Source organism: Cyprinus carpio, chromosome A9 (genome assembly GCF_018340385.1).
Source record: "Cyprinus carpio isolate SPL01 chromosome A9, ASM1834038v1, whole genome shotgun sequence".
In the NCBI taxonomy this organism is placed as follows: Eukaryota; Metazoa; Chordata; class Actinopteri; order Cypriniformes; family Cyprinidae; genus Cyprinus; species Cyprinus carpio.
In genome coordinates, this window is record NC_056580.1 from 16202423 (window position 1) to 16215806 (window position 13384).

Below are 13384 nucleotides of genomic sequence, written 5' to 3' on the forward strand. Positions count from 1 at the left end.
CATGTTTTAAAACAGCAGAGAACCCCACCCCAGGCTAGAAACTGTCCAGTGAGGATGAACGGTTTTTGTCTGCGCAACGGCGACGGAGACTCTGGGACAATTAGGTAGGCAGTGCTGCTGAACAGATTTCAAAGCCACCAAGGTAAGTAGTGTGAAATTGAATGGTGGCTTACTATGATTATGCATGTGTTTGTAAAGCACAGGTCCCCAAATTTAGTTGAGTTCAGCTGCTTGACTCTCTGTATCTCTGTTCCAAATGATAGCTAGCTGCCTACCTCTATGGCATTTTTTGCCGTTGTTTCAGAAGCCACATACCAAAAGGAAGGCAGCCTTGTGGGCCATGATTCACACAGAATACATTTTGGTGTGAGATGCAGTGGACTAGAGGAAGAAACACAGGCTCTTGATTACTTGAGTTGTCTTTTTGACTTTACACAGAAGTTTATATATGCAAGATGCTGACCAAAAACAGCCAGATGTGATGCAACAGGGGAAAAAGTTGTCCATCTAGTGCGTTTACATTGGAAAATGCAAAGTGTGCCTGGTGAGGACACAAACCTCCTCCAAAATCCAATATGTAGGTACAACATTGGATAAGAATCGTACTTTGAACCTTTAAAAAAGGAAGTTCTTTATAGTTATAATTTGTGTAGTCCTGAATGTAATCTAGATGTACTACTTTTTGTCACGTGACCTGTCAGCGCAAGCTGTGTCACTTCACTGCCATTCACAACAACCTCCACTCCCCTGGCTTCATGGAATAGTAAAGTGGTCCACTGGATGTGCATTTTGAAATCTCAGGAGAAAGTAATGGGTAGTCCAGAGTTTTTTGGTCTATTTGTTTTTTTTTTTTCATCTATGTAAAATATTGTGAATTTGTACACAGAGTGTGTTGACTTTGTAGGAGCATTCAAAAGTCAGTCATTTAGGCTCTTCTGTTTCATTTAGGATGCCACCTTAGCAGGCAACTGTCTATGGGGTAGAAGTAAACAGCAAGGAATCTTAACTAGATTTCTAGATTTTCTATTAGAATAAAGCAACCATGAGCTTGAAACGTTGCTTGTTTTTATTGTCTATTTGGGGCTTAACTGTTGTACAAATTACTACTATTGTTCATACTTTTTGCTCAAAGCTCATAATACTAGAGCATGCATCAGACTGTCCATGGAGTTAAGTTACTGCTGTATTTGCTGACCGTCATGTGCTTTTTTTGTTTCCCTCTCTCTTTGTTTGTCTAAATTCAGGATGTCGGGTCCTGGGGAAGGACGTCCTGGTGGTGCCACATTGCATTTATCACTCTCTGAATTACTGCCTTACAGACTGCAGTGATTTAATTGAGACACTCGTCTGAATGAGGGGACACTTGTTCTAGACAGCACTGTTTGTACTCCCCATTACCCCAGTGAGTGCTGATACTGATAGCTGGCATGGCTGTCAGTTCTCATTAGGTTCTTGATTAACAACATTGACTCATAAAGGGACAGTCCTGGAAGGGGTTCAGGCCTTTGTGGACCATATCTTTTTTGACACAGTTCTTTTTGGGTTCAGACAGCAGATGTTTTCGTCTTTGGTGCCCTCAGGCACTTGCGAATCCTGCCGTGTCTACCCTCACACACGTAAGGAGATCGGTCCCGTCCGCTCCACCCCCCTGCTTCCTCTGTGTCGCCCACAAACTGTCAAGGGATGGAGAGGGTCTGGAGGTTTGAGGACATAAGCCCCGCCCTCGAGGCCACTGAGGGACTACTTTGCACTGCATCGATGACAATCAAGGATATGGCCAGGTACGTCCGCCCAAGCCATAAAGAGGGCCTCCACCTTGGACAATTTTGTGTTAAACTCCCAAGTGGGGTGTGGGGGCTCCTGACAGGAAAGCAATCTGAGAGGGGGGGGGGGAGATATCACCAAGACGTATGGCCTGGGCAGAGCAGACATCTTTCACCGGTTGCTTGGCCTGCGACATGGAAGAAGGAACCCGGGCAGATCCACCCAACGGCTTGGGCAAGCTCATGCAAAGAAGGAAACAAACTCTACCACCAATACATGCAGACGGTGGCTTCAAACGTGGCCACAAACCGCTCCCGTTCAGACGTCAACAACCGCTTTTACACCGAATAATGGCATGCCTGCCATTGAACAAAAAATACACTCAAGAACATGGCAATGAATGACCACAGAGATGATGTAAGAATTAAACTAAAATTTATTGTCTTTATTCATCATTCATATATTTATTTTGAATTATTGTGTGGTGCGAGGTTCAAACAAGTTCAAATCAATCCTCATTCAAAACCAGGTGTTTCACTTACAAGAGTCTGTCCACACTGAAAGGGAAGTGCAGAGGGTGATGCCACAAACAATCACAACCACAGAGCTTGATTGATAACTTTAATAGCGCAAACAGTGCCATCCAGTTTTTTCGCGGCCTTGGTTGGTTGCTGTTTTCCCCCGAAATATTTTTCCAATTCATTCATCTGTTATAAACCATGAGGTGAATACATATATACAGTACAGGTCAAAATACATATAAACAATAGTGTATATCTATATTAATATAGATATTATAATATATATAATATATATATATATATAATATATATGGTGATATATAGATATATATTATATATATTTGATCTATATATATCTATATATAACAGGTATACATGTATACAATGTAACAGTCAGGTCCAACAGTTTGTGAAAGAAGTTGGCTTCTGCTCATTCAAGCCTGCATTTATTTGATCAAAAATACAGAAAAAAAAAATTAATATTGTGATCTATTATTCAATTTAAAATAATTGTTTTTAAATTATATATACTTTTAAATTATAATTTATTTCTGTGATTGCCAAAGCTGAATTTTTAGGATCATTAATCACACCTGATCCTTTAGAAATCATTCTAATATGATGATTCATTATCAAAGTTGGAAACAGTTTTCTGGTGCTAACCATCTCATTTTTTATCAGAACATGGTGATTACTTTTTTAGGTACTTTGATGAATAAAAAGTCAAAAAAAAAGGATAGGGATGCTTGTTTAAAATATAAATATTTTTGTAATAACAATATTAACAACGTACCTGGTCAGTAATTTGGGGTTCAGTAATTTTTTTTTTTCTTTCTTTTTTTTTAAATAAAATCAATACTTTTATTATTCAATCAAGGAGTGTGTTAAATTGATAAAAATGATAGTAAAGAAAAGATATTATTAGAATATATATTATTAGATTTTTTTTTTTTTTTTTTATTTGAATAAATGCAGTTCTTTTTAACCTTTTATTCATCAATATATTAGACAGCAGAACTGTTTCCAAACACTTCATAATAAATCAGAATATTAGAATGATTTTTCTGAAATGATCATGTGATAGACTGGAGATGTTACATGTGACACTGAAGGCTGGAGTAAATGATGCTGAAACAATCAGCTTTGCATCACAGGAATCAATTATTTTTTTTAAAGGTATATTCAAATAGCAAACTATTAGATTTAAGTTGTAATAATATTTCACAATATGACTGTTTTTTTCTCGTATTTTTGATCAAATACATGCGAGGCTTGATGAGGCAGAAGAACCGTCTGTCAAAAACATTAAAATAGAGTAAGTGTTCCAAACTTTTGGACCTGTACGGTATTATGTGTGGTGATATAGATATGTAGTAATATATATATATATCTATACCCACACACATTTAAAATTTTAATATGATTATAATCATTCACTATCACACATATCAGTGGTGTGCAGTAGTGTTCTGAAATGAGGAGGCAAAGTCCTCAAATTTGGTATTTTTGTTTTTGTTTTTAATGAAATATAAATTCATGCCGCAGTCACATTTTCTTTGTTAAATGAAACATGACTTTCCACTCTTAGAAAAAGAAAGAAAGAAAGAAAGAAACAATGTAATCAAATATTTTGTTTATTAAAGCCAAGTATGTATCTCATCACGTTAGCATTTTAACATTATATGTCCAAACTAATAACTCAAAAGCAGTACAATTTAAACTATATATTTTATTTGTGAACTTATGTTCAGCTGTTCTTTAAATCGTTAACTTTTTAACTAATTTTGAATTTTTCGGATCATCAGTCCTCAAAGCTCTGGTAAATATTGGTCACAGCACAGAGATTTGCTTTAAATTACCCAAGCTGATTGCTCCCTAAAAACTCCCCCTGATCATGTTTTTAGGTCATTTCAAGTCTTATTTGACGTAACAAAGTGGTTATATCTAAGTGTGTGACTTGTTTACTAAATTTTTTAAATTAGTCATGCCATTAACACCATTATATGGCATGTATTTATTGCATTGAACCAATCAGATGAGTTTTTTGCCTACTTATGGTTTGGCCTGTTTGTTTTTGTGTTGTTTTTGTCTGAAAGGCTTTATTTAGATACAAGGTCATCCCGAACAAGAACAGTAAAGACACAGCGCAATATTATGATGAATATGGTTTGCTATGATTTAATACAATATAACACATTATTCACCAATACACAATGCACCACCTGCACTGTTTTAACAGCTTTTATTTCCAGTGTAGACTGGTGTATAATTCTGTAATAAACTCCTTTTGAAAAGGCTGATTGATTTTCGACATCCAGTAAATCAGTACTAGGTTTTGCAAAATGGCAGTGTGATGCCAATCCTCTTGACTGTCCTTGCATCGGTGTTAAAAAAACTAAATGGGGCAAATTGTTAATTACACAAAAAATGTGTCAAAGGGAGCAACTGGAAATAGAAGTAAGTTCCACGCTCGAATGCCCACCGTTTCAATGAGTGACTGAGATTGAATCCTAGGTGACATTAAGGTATTGGCAACCCACCCAGTGTCTAATGCTGATAGATCTACTGATTAAGACTGGAGAAAACCCCTACACACCTCGCTTGCACAGGTCTCAGTGTTGTGGTTAATGCTTGACCTTGGTTGTCTGTAAAGGTTTTTTTCATTACAAGCATCAATTTCAATATAGACTGCTTTGTTGTGTGCTTTATTCCTTCAACATCCTTGATTTTTAAACTCATAGACTGGCCTTAGATTCACCTTTAATTTGAAATGGTAGTTTTCTTTAAAAATTAAATTACACCTTTTTAAAACTCTTTTTTACCCTTTTTGCATTTAAAGTTGTTCTCTTTTGTAATTGGACTCTAATACTAACGTTCAAAAGTTTGGGTTCATAAGATTTTATATAATATAAAAGCTTACTGACCCCAAACTTTTGAACGTATTCATTTATCTTTAATCAACTTTAATTACAATTACATTTCAATTAGTGAATCATTCATTCATTAATTATATTAATTAAATTGGGGGGGAATGTCAATTTGTAATTAATTAAAGGTGATTAAAGATAAATGAATAAAAAAATAAATCTAAAGAAGATAATACATTCATAATTGGACAAACGATCTCTATCTCTATTTGATTCTGGTTCTTTCTAAGCAGCATAGTTAGAATGATTAATATGAAGGTTCATGTGAACTGAAAATTCAGCTTTGTGCCCATCAGAGGGTATATTAATTTTAAAATTTTAAAATAACTTAAATTTTTTAAAAAAATTTAAAATAGTTTATTTTAAATTGTAGTAATATTTCATAATCTTATATGTTTTAGATCAAATAATGCAGCATTGGTAATCAAAGAGACTTTTACAAAGCGCCAAACATTTGAACCGGTAGTGTAATTTCAGTCGCTGGCCTTCTAAATGGATTAGGAATATTGATTAGTACCAATATGAAGTCAGTGTGTGTCAAATTAATATTTATTTCAGTTTGGTCTCTGACAATCATGCAACAACAAGTTACTAGTTGTCTTTCATTGAAGTGGAAAGTGGGGTAGAGGGTTATACTCAGCTTTTCAGCTGTGTTTAATCATGATGTCATGTTTATGATGGACCTCTTCCATGGAGTCTGCTTTCTTTGATTACAGTAAGCCGAATTGAGTCATGCCTACTTATTTGCATGTTTATTGGACCTCAAGCGCAGTACAATTTTCATAGTTTCGTTGAATACAGTGATAGCAGGTCTTTAAATTGGATTTTACAACTGCAATGCGTAACTGCATCTCCCTGAAGAAAATTGCAGGGTTTTATGGGCTAAAAGGATTAAGGAGCAAATCAAGGTTGCTTGATTGTCCTAGGTCTGTTTTTTGTCCAAACTAGAAACGAACTAACCACCATGCAGGTATACTTTTTGATATTTATTTTATTTTTATTTGTTATGTTAGTTTAGGAGAGCAATGGCATAACTGAATTTTTCAGCAGCCATTACTTTGAAATATGTCAAGAAAAATGTCTTATTATTGTCAGTGTTTGAGGTAGTGGGGTGGTATTAAGGCGTTGGTTTTTTCAATTCCAGTCCTCCACGGCCCTCCCCCCCAGTTCTGCATATTTTTTGCACGTCTCTCCTTGTTGAACACACTACCTGATTCAGATAATCAGCCTCGTTAGAAGTGAGCTCCGTGCATGAACTGTGTTCCCAATGACATGGTTCCGCTTACACAGTGTTCATTGCCTTCCCTACTCCCTGAGCAGGCGGAACTCTGGTGTGGAAGTTTATACCCTCACTGGCTGTTTCGTAAAACATTAATTCATAGATTTGTGCTTGCGCAAGCCGTCGTTCACAGACAGACAAATGTGACATCCTATACATCTGTTAAAAATATACAATTTAAATTGCACGTCCTCGCTCACCGTCATGGCACTTGAATGGAACCTAATCACTTGCTTTGAACGTGGAATCATGGAGGCCAATATCCTGTGATGTCCACTTCCCATGCAACTTACATTCGATAGAACAAACATCTGAAAGCCATAAATAAACATACACAATGTGCAGAGCAGGGGGCGCGATTACTGCAATTGAGAACCGCGGGATTATGGGATCCAAAGTATTGTCATGCAGAATAAGCATTAATCTTTGCTTTATAAGTACTTATACCCACCATATGTTAAGTATAGAAGCATGCTAATAAGCAACTAGTTCGGTAATAGTGAGAACTGGTTCCCTTAACTAAAGTTGACTCCCTTCATTGGAGCCGAATCAGGTTATTGATATGCATTTGAATAAAATTATTACTTCCTTAAAAAATAAAAATAAAAAAATGCTAGCATTATTTTAGAACTTGTTTGCTTATAGAGTATATATAAATAACGTTCGAAGCAAACTCTAATAGTTTGGGTCGTAAAATGTCCAGAATTACTTGGGCTGTCACTCAACTAACGCAGTCTGGCTCCCTGGTTGGCATTTGTTTGCCTTTTCAACTTGCCTGCGCAGAGTTTTTCCCTCGTCCCCCATCCATAACCTGGTCGCACCTCGTAAGACGGGTTTTTATTTGTGCACCCCTGATCCCTGTCTCAAATGGGTCTGTTTAGGGGGTCACTTGCATCAATGAAAGGTCGTTTAGAACATTATCAGTCTCTGCAGGCAGACTGGCCTTCCACCAGCTCTCCTAATTGGTTCAGTCACAGCACGCCATCACGGCCCTCTCGTCTGCCGTGAAATTAGTAAGTGGACTCTTTCCATAGCTGCAAGCTATGCACCTTTGAATGTTCAAGGCAAGCCCCCAAAACCTCCACAACGGTGCTCCATAGTGGCAGAGCACATCATTGTTTGTAGGCTTTTAACGGCTACCCAAATGAACCCAACCCTCTTATCTCACAGCTTATCAGCACCAAGAGGGATGGGATTGCCGTTTAGTACGAATGTATATGAAGGTGGCTGTTGTTGCTGGTAACATTAGAGATAAAGAACTTAAGAAAAAACAATACAGGGGCCATTTGCTTTAATTTACTCGCCTCAACTGCGCCCTCTGTCTGTTTTCATCATGGGGTCGTGCCAGCTGGACCAGATGCCCAGAGGCACCCAGCCTGTTCCCGAGGGCTGAGAGGAAAACACGGGCAGTGTTCAGCCAAGGAAGTGTAAGGAGGAGTGTGATTGTGGACCAAGAGAGGAAAGGAGAGTAACTGAGGATTAAAGTGACAGAAATGGACAGAGAAGATGGAGGACTGAAAAGGAGTGCCAAAGGTTAGGGGTCACTTTTTTGCCGTTCTGTTTGCACAGCAAGTCAACACCTGACCCCCAATAATATTTCTTGCCTGAGCTTTGAGGTGGGAAGGGAATAAACCTTTGTATCACCTAACACAATAGCATCCATCATAAATGATTGTGAACCATCTCTCACGGCAGGGCTCCAGACGTAACATAGTGGCAAGCACGTTCTTATTAATTACCATTGTGAGATATATAAAGCTTTGTGGGACAAAAGGATTTCACCGACAGTATATTTTTACACTCTAAATTTTTCCTCACACAACATTTGGTCAATTTGTATATATATTTTTTTGTTTTGTTTTTTTTTTATTTTTAATATTTTTTAAGTTTTTTGCTACAGTCCTCTGATAAATGTAATCTGGAAAAATTACATTTTTATTTCCAGTCACTCTGAGAAATATAATAATCAAAACAATCGCTTTTAATTTTATTCTGTACTATGCGTCTCATTATGTATAGTGTTTTTTTTCTTGTTCTTTCTTTTTTTTTCTTTTTTTCTTTTTTTTTGTTGGTTAAATTGGCTAACAAATAATCAATTCAATTATTTATCACTAAAGGCCCCTCTTGAGAATGTAATCCGCAGAGACCATTGGTGTACTTCACAATAGTGTGGCATTCCATTCCCTCCAGCATAAAAGGAAAAGTCAATCAAATAATTATAAGTCTGATCAGGACTGCCTCACCTTAGTACTTACTGTTGCAAAATAATGCCTCAAACCTAACTCAAAAGTCCTGTTTTGTATTGTACAATTCACCAGTTCTTGAAAAAAGTACTTGTCCCACACGATTTTTGTTTAACAATTCTCCCATGCAATTTCAGTTCTTGTTTTGTGCCATTAGCTTCGGCGGGGTGTAAGTAATCTAGTAATCAATTTTACAGTTATTTCATTCATTTAAAACTTTTTTTCTTTTATTTGTAGTATGTATATTTATTGGCATTTACAGGTGCTCTTTCTGACATGTATTTCTAGCTCATAAGGAATCAGCCCGAGCCTGGTGAAGCAAGGGACACCTCTGGAGCAGAGAGAGGGTCCTGGGGACCGCTGGAACCTCCCTTCTTGGTGTATCGTACACCCGGTGCGGCTGCGTCTTCTTACAGCTTGGACAGCAGCGCCAACTCCAGCAGCTATTTGCAGCCCTCTCGCTGGTCCCACTGCCAAGAGAGTCCCACCACAGCCCCAGCCAGCAGGATGGACGTTTAACTGACTGCAGCTGGGTCTTCCTTCCACATCACTCGTGTGCAGTTACGGCGCATCCTGGCCAGTGGGAGCCACTGGAGTGGCGTGAGACTCCTCTGGGAACGGCGATCTTGGCCTGCCCGTCCCACCAATTCTAAAGGGGAGCTCTCTGGGGGGGTGCTTTGGGGGCTGGGGTCTGCTAGGTGGCGGCTTCTAGGGCGGTGGGTGGGGTGGCCCTGCCAACTCCCTGCCCCTCACCAACCCCATCCAGATGCGTGTGACGTCGTCCCAGTTACCCATCGAACCCTGGTAACGATTCCCCCGGCCCTAACCACTGTGTCCGGCAAACCTGTGCTGAATGTTGTCTTAAAGCTGGCCTTCTCACGCAACTCACCACCGACCTCAACAACTTGAGGGGCCTTCACGGTTTGTACTGATGGCCGCACAGGATTATGCAAGCCGTTCCGACAGAGTGAGAAGGCCCAGTGTCCCGGCGACGTGTTCATTTACCCAACCCGCTGGACCTCCACTTCGGGCTGTGACAGCGTGGATTATCAAGACTAGAAACCACTCTCCCGTTCCAGGTGGTCGTCCCTGATGATTTTCTGTGCTTGCGGGCAGAGTGATCCGTGCCCAGGAAAAAAATAAAAAAAACTTGGTTGTAGGGCATTGCACCACGTCATTTACAGCTTCATTCGCCACAGTGTGAGAATAAACCATTTTGTGATTATGAGTAATCCAGTCCCAATTGAGCGAACGCCACTTGTAGGCCCAGAGAACTAAACTTCGAGTCTGTCAAACACTAGCTTTCTAAAAGCATTCATTACCTGTCTGGCATGTGGAAAAGGGTCTCGAAACTGTTCCAGCGCTTCTGCAATTGCATGGTGACCACCCTTTTTACAATGGCACTTTCAAACATTTACCTAAATTAGAAGAGGTTTTTTTGGATTTGGTTCCTCATCAGTTAAATTTTGTCAGTTGAGACCGTTTTTTATTACTTCACTGTTTATTGTGTGAATTCTTTATTTATCTTATGGTGATGAGTTGACGCTTTTTAATTTTAAAAACAAAAAAAATTATTTTTTAAATTTTTGTTTTTATAAAAATTAATTTTCTCAATTAACATCACATTGGGCCCGCCTGTACAACGATCTCTATTTTATTCATTATATTATAAACCTCCTGATCAATAAATCCACGTGTTCACACAGACAAACATTTTTGAGATTCATGCCTCTCTACCAGTGTAAAACAATCAATGGTGTCATTGTTCTTAACTGTTTCTGTTGAAATGTTGCATTTTAGCGTGCAGTCTCTTTTTCCCTCTCTGATCTGTGATCTGGTTTGACATCACTGGTTTTTAAAGGCTGTGCCAGCTTATATTGACACCTTAACTTTGAGCTTTGCCTTTTGAAAAGGCCACGTCTGTCAAACTGCAACTTTTCTACATGAGTCAAATGATTCAACAAGCTCACTCACCCCCAAGAAATAAAATTTCCACTCACTAAAGAATTTTTTCAAACCAAAGGTCACATTTTTCAACACATGTCACATGATGGTGAATCGCTCAAGCAAACAAGCAACCTTATACAAAGCCAACCCTCAACCATAGGTCTGTAATTTGTCACACACAAACATCATCTCCCCATTGCAAAAAAACTGTGTGAATTATGTAGAAATTGATGTCTGTGGCTTTGCTGTGGTGACCCTTCAAATGCCAGTAGGTATCTGAGCCCTTATAGTAATGCCAGTTTTGAGTATATCAGGATAAGTCTATCACTTTCTTTCTCTGGTGTGAAATTTCCACCCTTTAAGTGGCTATGAATGAAATGGTTTCCCACCTGGCTGTAACAACCAGCTTTTTAATGCAGGATATTTGAAAGCCTCACTGAACAATGACAGCAGGCACCTGACAATAATTGGCCCATATAAAGCGGGGAAAAAAAATCCCCTTTTAGAATCAAAGGCTCCCTGGATGCTGCGATCTGTGCGAAGCTAATTGTTTTGATTCTGGTTCGGGGCCCCACGAAAGAGATTTTTTGGGAATGGGACGTGTTGCCTAAAAAAGAAACAAAACACTGGGTACATCCCTCTGCTCGGCACTCTGGCACCGCCTCTCTCTCTCTCTCTCTCTCTCTCCTCTCTAATTTTTATTACCCAAAACTTACACTTTTGCAACTCTTTCATTTAATCACCCCCCAAAACAGATGACAAAAAAGAGTTTAATTTTCTCACTTCTATGTTGATCAGTGCTAATATTGCTTTTAATAAAACATTTATAGGTTGCATGTAATGTTTGAGCGTACTTTTACGATGTAGACAGTAATGAGTGCTTCTAAGGTAGACTAGGACATTAATTAGCCCCATCATTTTTTCTTTTCTTTTTCTTTGCTTTTAAATAAGACCGTATATTAGTGGTAATCTCCTCGCAGGATGCATCTTTCTTTCTCCGACCCTAACCCACATCCAAAAATTGCACAAAAAGAAACAAACTGTGATTGGTAATTTTACTTTCAGAGAACAATCCAATCAGCCATCAGAACATGTTGGGGACCTGTGCCTTAAAACATCTAAGCACTTAAGGAAATGTGACTGAGACATAGACTCCTGTGTTCTAGTTGTGTTTTCCATTCTGCTAGTTGATTTCTAAAAATCAAAAGATATGCCTTGTGTTTATGTGCTTTTAAGAGTAGACTGGGTCCCTAAAGTGGTGTAAGAGAGGGCCCTGTGGTGTGGTTCAAGAGTGTATTGTGAGAGTAGTAAAAGTTATTAAGGAAGAGATGGCCAAATATTTTCCTTTCTTATATTTGATCTGGTTTATTAATTTTTTCATGTTTTTAATTGGGATGGGTTGGTTTGGTTCGTTGATTTGAACTGGATCCTAGTTGTCCATTCAACTCTAGATCACTCTCCCCATCAAAACATTGCTGATCAAACACTTAATGAGCAAACTTTATTCAAATCAATTAGGGGGCCGACAGAATAACAGAACCTTTGTTGGGTAAGAGGGTCATGCATGCCATCCTTTCAAAGCAGAAGAAGAGTCCATCCTCTTCTGTTCCTTCCTCTCCTCAAGCACAACACCACATACACCGCTATTTTCAATTTTCTCAAGCCAAATCACATAGTTTGCCTGAACCCACTTGGGCTTGGTTTTATTTTTTTTTCCACACCAACTTCCACTAAGGTACCCTGTAGAGCAGTACAGGACAGCAATCAAGAATGGGAAGATCCAGCTGTAGGTGGGAAAAGAGGGAGTGTAAGGTCATTTGGAGTCCAAGGGACTGCTGTTTACATCAAAAAGATGGTCATGCCTTTGTCTCAAGCAAAAACACACTTGTGAACGACACTTACGCAACGCACAACCTTATGCCATCTTTTTTTTTTTTATTTTTTGTGGAAGTCAGCTTGAATAGGGGGACATCAAAGCTGGGGCCTTGTCCGTCTTTCACCGCTAATGGGAAACCACAAAGCCCCACCCTGGGGTCCCTTGTGCCGTGGAATCTCAACGGGATGCTTGAAAGTCGGGCGCGAGTTTGTAGCCTTTGCAGCAAAGAAAACAAGAAAAAGCTTCTCGCACTGAAGAACCGAAACAAACCGCCTACAGAGTCGTGGAAACGTCTATTCGCGCTAGAAAACGCATTGTTGCAAGGTTCACCCTCAGAGTGCCCCCACTTCAACCTTTCTTTTTCCTCTGCAAATAGTTGCCGTTTTTTAAAAACAAAAAACGAGGGCAGGGTACTGCTGAAAATGAAAGAATGTTGAATCTTGTGGACAGTTATGGAGTGAACACATCAAACGTGCCTCTTGTTGGCACAAACCCTTCTGTCTTTTTTCCCCCACATTCCCCGTTGGCCCCACTTTTTTTGATGAAGGAACATGGGCCGTTGCCGTTACCCGTTCCACTTATGCTTGTCTATGAATACTGGGAAATGTTGAGAACCGATATTCAATTGTAATTGAATTGACTTCACACATGTTCACTGGCAAAGCTGTTTCTTTGTTGCTTTTCCAACCCGCTAGAAAATCGAGGCTTCAGTTGGCTCCAAGTGCTCAGGGCATCACTGTAACCCCTCAGCTAGGGGATATTTTTCTGTGCTGTCTTTCTGGGCTGTGATGTGCAAACTTTCCACAACCGTGTGTGTTTGAATGTAA

General features: G+C 39.1%; 1 pseudogene; it reads left to right on the forward strand.

Moving 5' to 3' along the window:
* Positions 1-1683: 1683 nt before the first annotated feature.
* LOC122146196 lies at positions 1684-9666 on the forward strand (annotated as a pseudogene).
* The last annotated feature ends 3718 nt before the right edge of the window (positions 9667-13384 follow it).